This window comes from Theropithecus gelada, chromosome 11 (genome assembly GCF_003255815.1).
Source record: "Theropithecus gelada isolate Dixy chromosome 11, Tgel_1.0, whole genome shotgun sequence".
NCBI lineage: Eukaryota > Metazoa > Chordata > Mammalia > Primates > Cercopithecidae > Theropithecus > Theropithecus gelada.
In genome coordinates, this window is record NC_037679.1 from 95,078,411 (window position 1) to 95,097,579 (window position 19,169).

The window sequence follows — 19,169 nt, forward strand, 5'->3', positions numbered from 1 at the left end:
AGATTTGTTTTAAATCAGATAAGATAAAGCTAAAAGTTCAAACAACTGGTGGAAGGATTGTAAAAGTTAATCTTGCAAAAAATTATCTGTGTGAACATATTGAATAACTTCAAAAATTATTATATAATTTTTCTGTAAATTGAGTATTGAAATAAAAGCACAGCAAGGTATCCTTAAGGCACTAATCTGCCCTTCAGCAAAATTTGTATAAAAGGGTTATACAAGGTTTTTTCTTTTAAAAAAATTCTTAGTCATTATTTCAGCAAAATAAGTAGCTTATGGTAATCCAGAATTCTATTTCATAACAGCAAGTATTTTAAGCCTCTAATATATTTAACAGGCTCTCTAAAATCAAACTTCAGTTTCAAAATTGTCTTTCCTGATACCTGGCTTTTCAGATACTTCAGAGGGCCCCTGAAGTGCTCAGAAAAGAAAGGTAAACAGGATTATGTGACATGTTTAGGTACATGGGATTGCCAGAATGGTAGTCAATCTTCTTTAGGTCATATTTTGGTGAATAATACTAGTATACGTTCAAAAATTGTATGGAATTTTTAAAAGTCTAATGTCTAAAGTATATGCTATCAATCATAATTAAGGTTGTTATGTTAAGTTATTGTAAACCACAGAGATAACCAAACTTTGTCAACTGTGTTTCTAACTGTAACTACCCTGGACATATTGTTATTCACAGACAATTGTTGTCTTGTTTTAATCTTTTTCATAAGATGGTTTATAATAAGCTATAGAACTTTTACAAGTGCTCTCAGATACAGGTTTCTGATACCTTTGGGAATTGTGACATTGGAATAAAGGAAAAATATACAGAACTCATGAAGAGCTAAAATGTTCATGAATATCAAGCAAAATAAGAGTTAACTGAGTGAACTCAAAAAAATGAAGCAACCTTTTACACTTTTGCTTGGATATTTCTGATCCTTGTTTTGTTTTTTAGACTCAAGAAAACATATTTTGAACTATTCATAGCCTTTAACAATTGAGTAGGGTATATGCCTGTGAGCAAAATTTGGAACATGTTTGCTTCTCTCTGCCTGGTTCCTGTAGAATCTGGAAACTATCTGTGAGTATTCTTAACTTATGGCAATATACTTGTTTGCATCAGTGAAATAAAAATCCATTTTCTTTTGCAACAGGATGCAATTGAAAAAACTGGCTGTTTTACCAAGGCTTTGATTGGATGGGTATGCTTCTCTTTAAGGAGTCAAGCTCAACTTGCAGAGCCAATGAAAGTCCATTGGGGAAGGCCAGATGCGATGGCTCACGCCTGTAATCCCAGCACTCTGGGAGGCCAAGGTAGGTAGATCACCTGAGGTCAGGAGTTCGAGACCAGCCTGACAAACATGGAGAAACCCCATCTCCACTAAAAATACAAAATTTGCCATGCATGGTGGTGCATGCCTGTAATCCCAGCTACTCAGGAGGCTGAGGCAGGAGAATCGCTTGAAGCCGGGAGGCAGCGGTTGCGGTGAACCAAGATTGCGCCATTGCACTCCAGCCTGGGCAACAAGAGCAAGAGTCTGTCTCAAGGAAAAAAAAAAAAAGGCCCTTGGGGAAACTGATTTCATATAGCCTTGTCTATGAAGTTCCTGTACAAGATTCATAATCTATGATCAGTAAAGAATGTCACTTTCTAACAGGCCCTGGAGCTCCAAGTTTGTCTTGGAACCTTAAGGCAAGAGATTACCCAACTCACAGGTATTTGAAGATACAAATCCATGTCTGGGTTTGGCTTTAAAATATTTTATTTGAGATTACTTGTCGAACAGCATTCCATCAAAGCCAATCTAAAAGGCCTATGTAGAAATGATTATTTTTGCTGCACTTCATGCAAATAATCAGGCCAAGTATAAGACTAAATTCTATTTTGCAAACAACTCAGTCCTATCGTGATTTGTGTTTTTAACAAAAACAAGGACTGGAGAGAGAGAAATTATGTTTCAAAATTTATCATAAATTTATCTTAAAATTCTAAACTCATTAGTTGTTTTTCAGTTTTTGCCTACATTTTCAGACTAACCCTGCTTGTTCCTGTGAACTAACCAGTGATCTCTGTGTGCAGCTCAGAAAGAACAAATGGGATGCGTCACGTAGAAATCTGGATCAGTATTCTAGTTCTGAGCAATTATCCTGCAAATCCTGCCAGGTGATGGGAATAAATAGGTTGCCCATCAACCAGGGGTTTTTTTTTTGTAGTTATTTTTTGAGGGGGCAGTGGGGGAGTAAGACCAAGGGAGCTAATCAAAGCCAAGCACCATGCACCCAAATCTTAGGAAGCATAACTATAGCCACCAGTTTTCTAGGCATGTCACTAGACATCCCTTTCTCTCCCTTGTTGGAAGAAGACCCAATTCCACAGCTTCACCTTAGCATTTGGTTTATGATAAGGAACCCATGCAACCCACTCCAAGACACATTTTTGTCCCAAACTCAATTCCAAGCTTTGAGTCAAAGCCCTAGGAAAGAAAACTGGGTCTGAGGGATCCAGAGACAGATGATAACGGAACTTAAAAGGCATAATGCAGGTGAGTGTGGCTGATTCTTGCTGATTAAGCCAAGCTTCCAGTTTCGTGGATAAAGGCTAGACTAGTATCCATGGCATAAATGAGGTCTAGGGAATTCAAAGGCTACTGACAGAAGGGGAGATAGAGCATACATGGGTAAGAATGGATACTCCCACCTCTTAGGCCCCCCTGTTAACATGGGTGAAAGTCACTTTAACACCCATGGCCACTGGTCATGGTCACCAAGTCTCAGGGATACAAGGATGGAGGAAAGAAAGAGGAACACCTCACTCTTCCTCCCTCATGTATCCTGTGTATTTGCTAGGAAGACAAAGGAATCAGAGGCACTGACTCCCCTCTTTCTAGATGAGTAGCCATTCATCTTCAGTCTGTATCCCTTTCAAATGCCTCTTGAATCCCTGGGACTCCTTTGAAAAAACACCTTCCTTTTTTCCTTTTTCCTCCTCTGTCCTCTCTTTAATGATAAGTAATTGTGTCTCCATACTATGGGACACTCCCCTCAGATGCATCCTCCAAACTGGGAAGAGTTAATTTCCCAAACCTTAGATTGGTTGGCTTAGGATTGGGCTCAGGGGAAGGGGGCCCAGGAGCATGACAGGCCCGCAAAAAAGTAAGTTTCCTTACCAGTTCAGCTTTTGTCCCCCACCCCCTCCGTCTCCCTGTGCAAACTGGTAAAAGGCCTCAGGATTTTTGAGCTGTCTTCACCCACCCCCTTGTTTCGTTTTGATACATGTTTTCTATTAACCTGGTTTGTCTCTTCTCTCCTTCAGGCAGTCAAACTCCAGTCATGCAACTGGAGCCTCGAACAATGGCACCTTCTGCCAGGGACCCTTAGAGAGGCCTTTGAGGGAGATCTGACTGCCATTTCCCCCAAAACAGCGCCCCCGTCGGCAGGAGGCAGTTAAGATTGGTCTTCTCCTTTATCCTTATCCTTATTCTAAGGGCAGTTCGATGTACTTCAGAGTGGGAATGAGATAGCCACCTCAAAAGGGGTCTCCTGAGAACCTCTGTCCATCCTGTGCACTGGGAGGATGGGGTGGAGCCCTGGGACGTTAGCACTGTTTACAAGGGGGAGGAGCCTAGCCTCTCCTGTTCCTGGGTGGTAACAAAGGAGTCAATCTGCAAAGCAGGAAAGTTCGTAGCAGGACTGTCACTTTGCTGAGAGTCCCTGTTTCCCATTTTTTTTTTCTTTTTCAACCAATAAACTCTGCCCTACTCACCCTACAATGTGTCCTCATGCCTAAATTATCTTAGTCATGTGACAAGAACCTGGATTTTCCTACAGCACAGAGATTTTTCACTTCCTCGGTTAAATTTATTCCTAGATTTGTGTGTGTGTGTAGCTATTGCAGATGGGATTGCCTTCTTCATTTTGCTTTCAGCTAGTATATTGTGTGTGTATATAAATATTACAGATTTTTTTCTGTCTTAATATTGTATCTTGCAAATTTACTAAGTTCTTGTATCTCTTCTGAGAGTTTTTGGTGGACTTTCCAGTTTTCTATATATAAAATTATGTCATCAGAAAACAGGAACATTTGATTTCCTCCTTTCTACATTTAGAAATACAGAAAATTTAGATTTTTTTCTGTATTTTTTTCCTCTTGTCTAATTGCTTGGGCTGGATTTCTAGTACTATGTTGAATAAGAGTGATGAGAGTAGCCATCCATGTTTTGTTCCAGATCTTTGGGGAAAAACTTTCAGCTGTCATAACCAAAATAGATCTGAGGAATGAGCATTCCTTCCCTTGGGAACAGCAGGAGCAAAGGGTCTAAGGAAGGAGAACGTGGCATGTGCTAGGAATGGAAAGAAGTTCTTGTGGATCTAATATGATCAACATGGCAGTGGAGGCAGAAGTGAAGAAGGATGAGTGGTGAAGGTTGAGGTTGAGGGCATAGAAAGACGCTAGATTGTATTGGACCTTGTAAAACAGTGAGAAGGATTTGAGTACCATTTTTTCTCTAACTGCAATAAAGAGCTATTGAAGGACTTCAAGCAGAGAAACGATACTTTTACATTTTTATATTTTAGAAGATAACTCTGACTGCTAGGTGGAACAGGTTTGCAGAAGGGTAACTGTGGAAGTGACAATGAGATCTGTTAATCTACATGTCTGTACCTGTGTAAATAGAGAAGTGAAGTGAGCCAAGAATAACATCTTAATTTCGCATTTAGAGGAAAACACATGAAAAGTCAGCAAATGAGACACTGTGGTCCTTGAAGTAGGAAGAACAGTAGAATAATGCATTTTAGGAAGATACAAGGGAAAAACATTGAACAGGGGCTACTATGTCTATAGGATTACTTTTCAGTGGTTTCAGTTGTAGAGGAAAAACATCCATATTCCTCAATTACACTGATTATTTTCTAATAATGAGCCATAAAGAATGCCAGTAGTATGCAAGTAGCTAATACAATAACCTTATTGTATTTGCATCTCAATAAGCTATTCTCAAAGAAAAATTGCACTGGACAAAGTTAAATAGGCAAAGAAGACTTTATTCAAAATTGCTGCAATAGGTGTCAAGCCTGTTCCAATAGGAAAGAGAGACTGTATTCAAATCTGTTGAACAAAAGACAGGAGAGTTTGCAAAGGCTAGGGAATGCTAGTGAAAAAGTTCTGGAGAATGTTAGTGGGGAATGTGGGTCAACATGATTAGACCATCTGTATTTGCTAACTGGCACATATGGAAGTTAGAGTACTACCCTCCCACAGAGATGGGAAGATAAGGGAACTATTTTTCTTGATGATTATTTTTCAAAGAAATGGCTCCCAGGTCTTTGAGAAAGCTATTTCTGGGTTGCAAAAGTGACAAAAGGCTTGAGAAAAATTTAAATCTGAAATAAGAAGAGAAAGAATTTAGAGCGGGAAGTTTTATAAAGTAAACAATCTAAGAAAAGAGAAGTAAAGGAGCAATAAGTCCGGAAGAAATCTGTCTAAAGTTTAGTAAAGTTGAGGGGAACATCAAGGAAGTCCTGTTCATCCTATACATGTACAAAATATTGTTCAGAGGTACCTTGACATTAACTCACCTTCAAAATTCTTGCAAAACACATAATAGAATATTTTATTTATGTTTGCAAAGTCTAAGCAATATGGATAACATTTTGTATGGAAAGCAGCTAAAAGGCTCTTAGTTTATTGTGTAGCAAAGCAACACAATAAACATTGGTTTAATCTACTTGAATTTAGCCAGACCGCTCAACCAAGAGCAGAGCTACCTTTTTAAGAATTAAGCCCAGTCTTAGGCAAAACTGTGAAGCAGACAGTATTTTGCTTTAGTTCTTCGCCTCCGTGTGTCCTGGTATAACAGTCCCCAGTGGTACTGTAGATTTTGAAAGAAACCTGAATTTGGGAGTTGGGAAACAGTTCAGTCTTCCTCTCTACTCATCTACAAAGTAAAGAAAAGAATAGCTACTTAGCAAGTACAAGTATTGGTACATCCAATGAAATAAGGTGGATTTAAACATTTTACCAATTACTTTCTGACATCACTACACAGGTGTACGGACAAAAAAAGAAAGGCATTGCAGCGCCCTCTTCTGGGAACCGTTGGTAAATTAACTCAGATAGTTGAAATGGATTTTCCAGGTGAATACAAAATTTCACTCTGGAAATAACTTCTCCATTTTTAAAAATATACAACTACATTGAAATGTGCAAACATCAAATTCAAACTGTTGAAGAGAAACACCAATGTTCATCTCTTTCCTCAACCCTTATCCACACATCCAGGTAGGCAGCCCAGGGGATCTCAGATTGAAAATCAGAAAATATCTTATCAAGAAGCCATGTCACTTATAGCAGTAGTTCTAAAACTTTAATGCATCTGTGAATTACCTGGAGATCTTTTAAAACTGAAGATTCATATTCACTGGGTCCAGGATTCTACATTTCTAACAATCTCCCAGGTGAGGCCTACACTGATGGTGGCATGACTGAAATTACCTTTGAAAAATTACAACAGTGAGAATGTAACCACCCAAAAGGTTCATCTTGCCCAATGCTTAGACACAGCCAATTTATCAAGACAGGGAAATTGCAATAGAGAAAGAGTAACTCATGCAGAGCCAGCTGTGTGGGAGTCCAGAGTTTTATTCAAAACTCAAATCAGTCTCTTAGAGCATTCAGGGAGCAGTTTTTAACAGCAACTTGGTAGGTAGGGGGAAGCCAGTGATACAGAACATAGAAAGAAATGATTTAGGCAGATAGTAAGGACAACAGAATCATAGGCAGAATTTTCCATTTTAACAAGAAGCAGCCAAAAAAATCTTTTCTAATGAAGAGCAGCCTGAGAAATCGAGACGCAGACATAGATGAGCAAGCTGGAAGCTTGTACAGATGAATGCCAGCCACTGTGACACTAGAAAAGGGCTACCTGAGGGCCAGGCATGTTCAACATGGAGGCTCCATCTTCTTTTCTTGTCATCACATGTAGAATAAAGGAACAGGCAACAAGGTACAGGCCAGGTAGAGAACCCATCGGCATACTAAAAGATTAGGGAGGACAGTTGCGGGGAGGTTCCAAGATGGCCGAATAAGAACAGCTCCAGTCTAGAGCTCCCAGCGTGAGTGATGCAGAAGACAGGTGTTTTCTGCATTTCCAACTGAGGCACTGGGTTCATCTCACTGGGGCTTGTCAGACAGCGGATGCAGTCCACAGAGCAGGGTGGGGTATCACCTCACCTGGGAAGCACAAGGGGTCAGGGAATTCCCTTTCCTAGCCAAGGGAAGCCATGACAGACGGTACCTGGAAAATCAGGACACTCCCACCCTAATACTGCACTTTTCCGACGGTCTTAGCAAATGGCACACCAGGAGATTATATCTTGCACTTGGCTCAGAGGTTCCCATGCCCACGGAGGCTCGCTGACTGCTAGCACAGTAGCCTGAGATCAAACTGCAAGGTGGCAGCGAGTCTGGGGGAGGGGCGTTTGCCATGGCTGAGGCTTGAGTAGGTAAACAAAGTTGCCAGGAACTCGAACTGGGTGGAGCCCACTGCAGAGCAAGGAGGCCTGCCTGCCTCTGTAGACTCCACCTCTGGGGGCAGGGCATAGCTGAACAAAAGGCAGCAGAAACTTCTGCAGACTTAAATGTCCCTGTCTGACAGCTTTGAAGAGAGTAGTGATTCTCCCAGCATGGAGCATGAGATCTGAGAACAAACAGACTGCCTCCTCTAGTGGGTCCCTGACCCCCAAGTGGCCTAACTAGGAGACATCTCCCACTAGCGGCCGACTGACACCTCATACAGCCGGGTGCCCCTATGAGACAAAGGTTCCAGAGGAAGGATTAGGCAGCAACATTTGCCTGCTGTTCTGCAGCCTCAGCTGGTGAGGTTTGGAGTGGACCCCGAGCAAACTGCAATAGACCTGCAACTGAGGGTCCTGAATGTTAGAAGGAAAACTAACAAACAGAAAGGACATCCACACCAAAACTCCATCTGTACGTCACTATCATCAAAGACCAAAGGTAGATAAAACCACAAAGATGGGGAGAAACCAGAGCAGAAAAGCTGAAAATTCTAAAAATGAGAGTGCCTCTTCTCCTCCAAAGGAATGCATCCCCTCACAAGCAACAGAACAAAGCTGGATGGAGAATGACTTTGACGAATTGAGAGAAGAAGTCTTCAGACGATTGGTAATAAGAAACTTCTCTGAGCTAAAGGAGGATATTTGAACCAATCTCAAAGAAGCTAAAACCTTGAAAAAAGTTTAGACGAATGGCTAACTAGAATAAACAGTGTAGAGAAGACATTAAATGACCCGATGGAGCTGAAAACCATGGTACAAGAACTACACGATGCATGCACAAGCTTCAGTAGCCGATTTGATCAAGTGGAAGAAAGGGTAACAGTGATTGAAGATCAAATGAATGAAATGAAGTGAGAAGAGACGTTTAGAGAAAAAAGAGTAAAGAGAAATGAACAAAGCCTCCAAGAAATATGGGACTATGTGAAAAGACCAAATCTATGTCTGATTGGTGTACCTGAAAGTAACAGGGAGAATGGAACTAAGTTGAAAAACACTCTTCAGGACACTATCCAGGAGAACTTCTCTGACCTAGCAAGGCAGGCCAACATTCAAATTTAGGAAATACAGAGAATGCCACAAAGATATTCCTTGAGAAGAGCAACTCCAAGACATGTAACTGTCTGATTCACCAAAGCTGAAATGAAGGAAAAAATGTTAAGGGCAGCAAGAAAGAAAGGTTGGGTTACCCACAAAGGGAAGCCCATCAGACCAACAGCAGATCTCTTGGCAGAAACTCTACAAGCCAAAAGAGAGTGGAGGCCAATATTCAACATTCTTAATGAAAAGAACTTCATATGAACCCAGAATTTCATATCCGGCCAAACTAAGCTTCATAAGTGAAGGAGAAATAAAATCCTTTACAGACAAACAAATGCTGAGAGGTTTTGTCACCACCAGACCTGCCTTATAAGGGCTCCTGAAGAAAATACTAAACACGGAAAGGAACAAGCGGTACCAGCCACTGCAAAAACATGCCAAATTGTAAAGCCCATCGATGCTAGGAAGAAACTGCATCAACTAACAAGCAAAATAACCAGCTAACATCATAATGATAGGATCAAATTCACACATAACAATATTAACCTTAAATGTAAATTGGCTGAATGCTCCAATTAAAAGACACAGACTGGCAAATTGGATAAAGAATCAAGACCCGTCAGTGTGCTATATTCAGAAGACCCATCTCACATGCAGAGACACACATAGGCTCAAAATAAAGGGATGGAGGAAGATATACCAAGGAAATGAAAAACAAAAAAAAGGAGGGCTTGCAATCCTAGTCTCTGATAAAACAGACTTTAAACCAACAAAGATCAAAAGAGACAAAGAAGGCCATTACATAATGGAAAAGGATCAATTCAACAAGAAGAGTTAACTATCCTAAATATATACGTACCCAATACAGGAGCACCCAGATTCATAAAGCAAGCCCTTAAAGACCTGCAAAGAGACTTAGACTCCCACACAATAATAATGGGAAATTTTAACACCCCACTGTCAACATTAGACAGACCAACAAGACAGAAGGTTAACAGGGATATCCAGGAATTGAACTCAGCTCTGCACCAAGCAGACCTAATAGACATCTACAGAACTCTCCACCCCAAATCAACAGAATATACATTCTGCTCAGCACATCGCACTTATTCCAAAATTGACCACGTGATTGGAAGTAAAGTACTCCTCAGCAAATGTAAAAGAACAGAAATCATAACAAACTGTCTCTCAGACCACAGAGCAATTAAGCTAGAACTCAGGATTAAGAAACTTACTCAAAACCACTCAACTACATGGAAACTGAGCAACCTACTCCTGAGTGACTACTGGGTACATAACGAAATGAAGGCAGAAATAAAGATGTTCTTGGAAACCAATGAAAACAAAGACACAACATACCAGAATGTCTGGGACACATTCAAAGCAGTGTGTAGAGGGAACTTTATAGCACTAAATGCCCACAAGAGAAAGCAGGAAAGATCTAAAATTGACACCCTAACATCACAATTGAAACAACCAGAGAAGCAAGAGCAAACACATTAAAAAGTTAGCAGAGGACAAGAAACGTTAAGATCAGAGCAGAACTGGAGATAGAGACACGAAAAACCCCTCAAAAAAATCAATGAATCAAGGAGCTGGTTTTTTGAAAAGATCAACAAAATAGATAGACCACTAGCAAGACTAATAAAGAAGAAAAGAGAGAAGAATCAAATAGACACAATAAAAAATGGTAAAGAGGATATCACCACTAAGCCCACAGAAATACAAACTACCATCACAGAATGCTATAAATACCTCTGCACAAATTAACTAGAAAATGTAGAAGAAATGGTTACATTCCCTAACACATACACCCTCCCAAGACTAAATCAAGAAGAAGTTGAATCCCTGAATAGACCAATAACAGGCTCTGAAATTGAGGCAATAATTAATAGCCTACCAACCAAAAAAATTCCAGGACCAGACGGATTCACAGCCACTTTCTACCAGAGGTACAAATAGGAGCTGGTACCATTCCTTTTGAAACTGTTCCAATCAACAGAAAAAGAGGGAATCCTCCCTAACTCATTTTAGGAGGCCAGCATCATCCTGATACCAAAGCCTGGCAGAGACACAACAAAAAAAGAGAATTTTAGGCCAATATACCTGATGAATATCAATGTAAAAATCCTCAATAAAATACTGGCAAATGGAATCCAGCAGCACATCAAAAAGCTTATTCACCATGATCAAGTGGGCTTCAGCCCTGGGATGCAAGGCTGGTTCAACATATGCAAATCAATCAATGTAATCCATCATATAAACAGAACCAAAGACAAAAACCACATGTTTATCTCAATAGATGAAGAAAAGGCCTTTGACAAAATTCAACAGCCCTTCATGCTAGAAACTCTCAATAAACTAGGTATTGATGGGCCATAACTCAAAATAATAAGAGCTGGTTATGACAGATCCACAGCCAATATCAAAAACTGGAAGCATTCCCTTTGAAAACTGGCACAAGACAGGGATGTCCTCTCTCACCACTCCTATTCAACATAGTGTTGGAAGTTCTGGCCAGGGCAATCAGGCAGGAGAAAGAAATAAAGAGTATTCGATTAAGAAAAGAGAAAGTCAAATTGTACTGGTTTGCAGATGTATGTTTAGAAAACCCCATCATCTCAGCCCAAAATCTCTTTAAGCTGATAAGCAACTGCAGCAAAGTCTCAGGATACAAAATCAATGTGCAAAAATCACAAGCATTCCTCTACACCAATAATAGATGAACAGAGAGCCAAATCATGAGTGAACTCCCACTCACAATTGCTTCAAAGAGAATAAAATACCTAGGAATCCAACTTACAAGGGATGTGAAGGACCTCTTCAAGGAGAAATGCAAACCACTGCTCAACGAAATAAAAAAGGACACAAACAAATGGAAGAACATTCCATGCTCATGGATTGGAAGAATCAATATCGTGAAAATGGCCATACTGCCCAAGATAATTTATAGATTCAATGCCATCCCCATTAAGCTACCAATGACTTTCTTCACAGAATTGGAAAAAACCGCCCTAAAGTTCATATGGAACCAAAAAAGAACCCTCATTACCAAGACAATCCTAAGACAAAAGAACAAAGCTGGAGACATCACACTACCTGACTTCAAACTATACTACAAGGCTACAGTAACCAAAACTGCATGGTACTGCTACCAAAACAGAGATATAGACCAATGGAACAGAACAAAGCCCTCAGGAATAATATCACACATCTACAACCATCTGATCTTTGACAAACCTGACAAAAACAAGAAATGGGGAAAGGATTCCTTATTTAACAAATGGTGCTGGGAAAATTGGCTAGCTGTATGTAGAAAGCTGAAACTAGATCTCTTCCTTACACCTTATACAAAAATTAATTCAAGATGAATTAAAGACTTAAATGTTAGATAAATGTTAGACCTAAAACCATAAAAACCCTAGAAGAACATCTAGGCAATACAATTCAGGACATAGGCATGGGCAAAGACTTCATGACTAAAATACCAAAAGCAATGGCAACAAAAGCCAAAATTGACGAATGGGATCTAATTAAACTAGAGAGCTTCTGCACAGCAAAAGAAACTACCACCAGAGTGAACAGGCAAACCACAGAATGGGAGAAACTTTTTACAGCCCATCTGACAAAGGGCTAATATCCAGAATCTACAAAGAACTTAAACAAATTTAAAAGAAAAAATCAAATAACCCCATCCAAAAGTGGGCAAAGGATATGAACAGACACTTCGCAAAAGAAGACATTTATGTAGCCAACAGACACATGAAAAAATGCTCATCATCACAGGCCATCAGAGAAATGCAAATCAAAACCACAATGAGATACCAAGTCACTCCAGTTAGAATGGTGATCATTAAAAAGTCAGGAAACAACAGGTGCTGGAGACAATGTGGAGAAATAGGAATGCTTTTACACTGTTGGTGGGACTGTAAACTAGTTCAACCATTGTGGAAAATAGTGTGGCAATTCCTCAAGGATCTAGAACTAGAAATACCATTTGACCCAGCCATCCCATTACTGGGCATACACCCAAAGGATTATAAATCATGCTGCTATAAAGTCACATGCACACGTATGTTTATTGCGGCACTATTCAGAATAACAAAGACTTGGAACCAACCCAAATGTCCATCAGTGATAGACTGGATTTGGAAAATGCGGCACATATACACCATGGAATACTATGCAGCCATAAAAAAGGATGAGTTCATGTCCTTAGTAGGGACATGGATGAAGCTGGAAACCATCATTCTGAGCAAACTATTGCAAGGGCAGAAAACCAAATAGTGCATGTTCTCACTCATAGGTGGGAATTGAAAAATGAGAACACTTGGACACAGGGTGGGGACCACCACACACCAGGGCCTGTCGTGGGGTGGGGACATGAGGGAGGAATAGCATTAGGAGATATACTTAATGTAAGTGACGAGTTGATGGGTACAGCACACCAACATGCCACATGTATACATAGGTAACAAACCTGCACGTTGTGCACATGTACCCTAGAACTTGAAGTATAATAAATAAATAAATAAATAAATAAAATTTTTTAAAAAAGACTTTAAGTGTCTCCAAGTCTGACATTTTCACATTACAAGTTAAAAATAAAACAGCAAACTCTGAGATTTCCTAAAAGTCACTTTCTATTATTGGAGCAGAATTAAACCAGATGCTCAAATTACTTGACAGTGGAAACAGTGTTCTGCGTTTGAACCCTGAAGACAGAAAGTGTTTATCCATCGAAGAAAATTTTCATTATATGTCTGTCATGAGAGCACACACTTATTTCTTAAAGCTCACTGATAATTATGAAGTGAGATGTGTGTGTGACTTTCACAATCCACTCTTTAGTGATTCCGTTAAAATGTTCTTAACTATCTATTTGATAACTAGCAGTCTTTTTATTGGTACTAGTGTATTTGGTTCTGCCATACATCTTATATAAATTTTTAGGATACACAGAGTCTGCCACAATTATGAAAGGATATCCTGGGTCATCTGCATGGAATAATTCGATATATTTATAGAATTATTCTCAAGTTTTAGTATATAAAGCTTTAGTGCATATAAAGATCTCAAACTATAGTATATATAAATATAACTTGAAAACTTGTTAATAATGCAGATTCTTGCGACAATAAGCCCCTTTTTCTTCCCAAAGTACAGTTAGCTAGAATGGAGAATGTGCTAAAAATTATTTCAGGTGGTTCATGGACCACATTTAAAGAAACATTCATCAAGTAAATGTAAAGTGTGGGAGTATCTTAGAAAGGTCAATAGAGTGACTAGAAGTCTGATGTAATTAGGGGATTAAGATAGTGTTTTAGTGCACTCAAGTATAACTTCAAGTTCTGAATCATAACTGTGTCTGCTGGGAAGCCACAATGGCCGTACCAAAAATAACTGATTTGCGGTAAGCTGTTCTCTTCAAACGGATGCTTGCAAAAGCCTATAAGGTGCAAAATTATAAACTAGCTAGAAATATCAACCAAAGAAGAGTCTTCACTTGTCCATACATGGCATGAAACATGTTGATGGGTCATCCTGCTTGTTAGAGTATGAAGAGCAACAACCAATCACCTGCACAATTTTCTTCTATCACAACAGATCCTTGTTATACAATTATTAATGTGTGTATATATTTTATATACATATGTAATATATATTATATATTATTATAATGTGCCTATAAACATATATGTTCTATCTCTTTATATATATACACACACATATATATAAAACCCTCATGAAAATTCAGATCTATAATTTTTTTCTATTTATGCTAGTGAATCCATTTGATGATATAATTATGCAAATTACACTTTACAGCAAAGCATATCAGAATTTATGAATATCTTATCACTAGAAAATATAAATAGATAGTGAGAGAGAATTGACAAAACACAGACACACACATACACACACAATATAATATGAAACCTAAAAAATTCAAAGAATTAATGATTATATGTAATCCTAAGATTTATAATGTAGTAATAGTAGAGGTAATAACTGAGCAGCTCAAGGAACAATAAAGACAAGTTGTTGACTAGATTACCTATTTTTGACATTGAACTTTGCCAGGTTAGCAGTGGGCATTGGGGTGGACAGGAAAATACAGTAAAATAAAACAATGTAACTGTCGAAAATGAAGAGCCACAATGGAGGCCAGAAGGTGACCACAAAAAGAAGTGATTAAGAGGATAATTTTGTGCAAGAAGGTAAAGATACAAAAGTGAGCAAGTGTTAATTATGAGCTAAGAGAATCTACTTTAGGCTTAAAGATGAAAAAAGGAAGGGATGACATTAGCAAGACAGCAGATTAGGAAATTACGGGACTGCCTTCCCCACAGGCTCATTGCTGTGGCAACACTAGAGACTACTAGAGAAGCTGAAGCACCAGCCCATTATAAAACCAAGAAAGGATTCCCCCCCAAAAAACCGATAGAAAAAATGTGTGACATTTGACATGCTCATTCATGTCCCACCTTTATGCTGTGAAGCAACTGGGAGGAACCACCCCATACAAGGGATTCTCTCTCCTGATGGAAACGAAAAAGTGGACCACGCATCTAATGCTGGGGCTTGTCTGAGGGCTGCCTGAGGAACTGGTTTCTGTCTCCCCTGACTCACAGTGCTGGTGGGACGGGTAGTAGAGTGTGGAAGGCACTGAAAGCAAAGGCTAGCAGCATGTTAGAGTTGCAGTTTTATAGGACAACACCAAGAAAAGTAAGACATGAGAAAAGGTTTCAAAGGTCCCAGAACCTCAAACTGAGTTGATTGGTAAAGCTAAGAGAGGTGGCTGTTTTTCCAAAAGCCCAAAACCCAGAAAAAATGTATATATGTGTGTGTGTATATATAGATAGATATAGATATAGACAGATATAGATATCTCTATATAGATACCTATATCTATATCTCACAAGGCATACAAAGAAACAGAGAAACAGATTGGTCCAATCAAAAGACCAAAATAAAACCTGTCCTAAAACGAAAGCAACACAGATCTAAGAGCTGCTTGACAAAGAATTTTTTAAATTGTCATAAATACACTCAATAAACTAAACAAGGGGACAGATATGCCACCAAAGGAGATAAGAAAAATAGTGCATCAACACAATGAGGTTATTAACAAATATACAAAACACTATAACAAAGAACCAAATAGAAATTATGGAGTGAAAAATACAATAACTGAACTGAAAAGCTTATCAGAGGTTCAATGGCAGACTTGATCAAAAAGAAGAATCAAAGGTAAATTCATGGGCAAGTAGAGTAACCTGTATTATCTTAATTTTGGTGCATAGATTTTAAATGATAAAACTGTACAACAAATAGGTACAATTGCATGTTAACTGGTGTACAGTATATAAATATGTAACTTGTGACACCAATAACATAAAGTGTTGGGGGGGCAAAGCTGCAAAGTAGTACAATGTTTGTATATGATTGAAGCTGTTAACAGTTTAAAATAGACTACTATAACTTTAAGATGCTTTACATAATTACCATGGTGACCAAAAAAAATATCTATAGAATACAGGAAAAAAGAAAATGCAAAAAGAATAAAAGTATGTCACTCCAAAAAATCAATGTAATACAAAGGAAGGCAGAGAAAATGAGAGATAAAAAAGTCAGAAGACACGCAAAAAAAATTGACAGTGCTTGCTTCAGCAGTACACAAACTAAAGTTGGAACAAGACAGAGAAGATATGTGTGGCCCTTGAGCAACGATGACATGCAAGTTTGTGAAGTGTTTTATTTTTTAACAAAAAGCCATTAAGAAAATTACAAAGTAAGTCTTAATATCAGGACATATATAGGGTAAAAGTGAAAAAATCAGATTCTGGCTAAATAATGACCAAAATAGAGCAAGAGTGGCTACATAATATCAAACAAATAGACTTTAAATGAAAAACTTACAGGAGACAAAGACGGATATCCTATAATGAAAAACATTCAATTTACCATGAATATATTACTATTATGAATACTTATGCACAAAACCTAATAGCTCCTAAATATATAAATCAACCTTTGAAAGAATTGAAGGGAGAAAAACACAGAAACACAATTGTAGTAGAAGACTTCAATAAGTTACATTTAATAGTTGATAGAAGAACCAGACAGAAGATTAATAAGGAAATAGAAGACTTGAACAACACTGTAAACCAACTGGACCCAACAGATACATACAGAACATTCCAACCAACAGCACCGGGGTATACATTCATTTTGAGTGCACATGGAACATTTTCCAGGATACATCACATGTTAGGTCACAAAACACATCTTAACAAATTCAAAAACATTGAAATCATAGAAAGTATCTTTTCCAATCACCATATAGTGAACTAGAAATCACTAACACAAGAGAAACTGAAAAATCTACAAATACTTAGAAATTAAACAACTCTTAAATGACCAATGGGGTCACAAAACAAGTCACAATGGAAATTAGGAAATACATTGAGACAAATGAGACTGAAAACACAACATACCAAAACTTGTGGGATGCAGCAAAAGCAATGATAAAGAAATTTTATAGTTGTAAATGTGTAAGCTAAAAAAGAAGAAATATCTCAATGATCTAACTTTGCACCTTAGGAAACCAAAAAATAAGAACAAACTAAACTCAAATTTAGCAGAAGGGAAATAATAAAGATTAGAGCAGTGATAAACAAAATAAAAACTAAAAATAATGGACAAAAAACCAACAAAATTGATAAACCCTTAGCTAGATTAAAAAAAGAGAAGAAGCAAATAAATAAAATCAGAAATGAAAAAAGAGATATTACAATTGATACCACAGAAATAAAAAAAGATCATGAGAATACTGTGAACAATTGCATGCCAACAAATTGGATAACCTAAAAGAAATGTACAAATTCCTAGAAACATACAACCTAGCAAGACTGAATCATGTAGATATAAAAAATCTGAAAAGATCAATAACTAGTATGAAGATTGAATTAGTAATCAAAAATCCCCCTAAAAAGAAATCCCAGGTGGCTTCACTGGAGAATTCTACTAAACATTTACAAAAGAATTAACACCAATTTCCCTGAAACTCCTTCATAGAATTCAAGAGGATAGAATGCTTCTAAGTTCCTTATATCAGGTCAAAATTGCCCTAATACCAAAGCTAGGCAAAGATACTGCAAGAAAAGAAAACTACAGACCAATATCTCTGATGAATGTGAATGCAAAAATCCTCAACGAAATACTAGCAAACCAAATTCAATAGTATATTAAGAGAATCATATATGATAACCAATGGGATTTACTCAGGAATGCAAGGATAGTTTAGCATATGAAAATCCATCTATGGGTGCAATGACTCATGCCTGTAATCCCAGCCCTTTGTGAGGTGGAGGTGGGTAGATCGCTTGAGCTCAAGAGTTCAAGACCAGCCTGGGCAACATAGCAAAACCCCACCTCTATAAAAAAATATAAAAACTAGCCAGGTGTGGTGGCACATACTTGTAGTCCCAGTTACTTGGGAGCCTGAGGTGAGAGGATTGCTTGAGCTCAGGAGATTGAGGCTGCAGTGAGTCAAGATAGCACCATTCCACTCCAGCCTGGGTGACAGAGTGAGACCCTGTCTCGAAAGAGAAAGAAAGAAAGAAGGAAAGAAAGAAGGAAGGAAGGAAGGAAGGAAGGAAGGAAGGAAGGAAGGAAGGAAGGAAGGAAGGAAGGAANAGGAAGGAAGGAAGGAAGGAAGGAAGGAAGGAAGGAAGGAAGGAAGGAAGGAAGGAAAGAAAGAAAGAAAGAAAGAAAGAAAGAAAGAAAGAAAGAAAGAAAGAAAGAAAGAAAGAAAGAAAGGAAGGGAAAGAAAGAGAGAGATAGAGAGAAAGGAAGGAAGGAAGGAAATAAAGAGAGAGAAAAAAGAAAAGAACAAAACAATGTAACGTATATAACACATTAACAGAATAAAGGACAAAAACCACGATTATCCCAATCAGTGGAGAAATATCATTTGACAAGATTAAACACTCTTTCCTGTTAAAACACTTAATAAAATGGGAAGAGAAGGCCATTCCATGAACACAATTAAGACCATTTATAAAGAGCCCACAGATAACATCATACACAAGGATAAAAGACTAAAAGCTTTTTCTCTAGTATCAGAAACAAGGCAAAGATGCCCACTCTTACTACTTCTATTCAACATAGAACTGAAAATTATACCCAGAACAATCAAGCAAGAAAAACAAATAAAAGGCATCCATATTGGAAAAGAAGTAAATAATCTCTGTTTACAGAGGACAAAATCATATACATAGAAAACTCTAATGATTCCATACACAATAAAATCTGTTAGAACTAATAAATGAATTAAGCAAAGTTACAAGGTACAAAACCAACACACAGAAATCAGTTGCATTTCTACACATGAATAATCAACAATCCAAAAAGGAAATTAAGAAAACAAACCCATTTACAATTTCACTCGAAACAATAAAAAGCTTAGGAATAAACCTAACCAAGGAGATGAGAAGCTTGTACACCAAAAACCATAAAACGTTGCTGAATGAAATTAAAGCAGATACTAA

General features: G+C 38.1%; 1 non-coding gene across 1 annotated transcript; it reads left to right on the forward strand.

The window, feature by feature from the left end:
- Nucleotides 1-16,274: 16,274 nt before the first annotated feature.
- Nucleotides 16,275-16,381, forward strand: LOC112635639. The gene has a single exon (XR_003121983.1). It is a non-coding gene; the product is annotated as a U6 spliceosomal RNA (small nuclear RNA).
- Nucleotides 16,382-19,169: the final 2,788 nt, after the last annotated feature.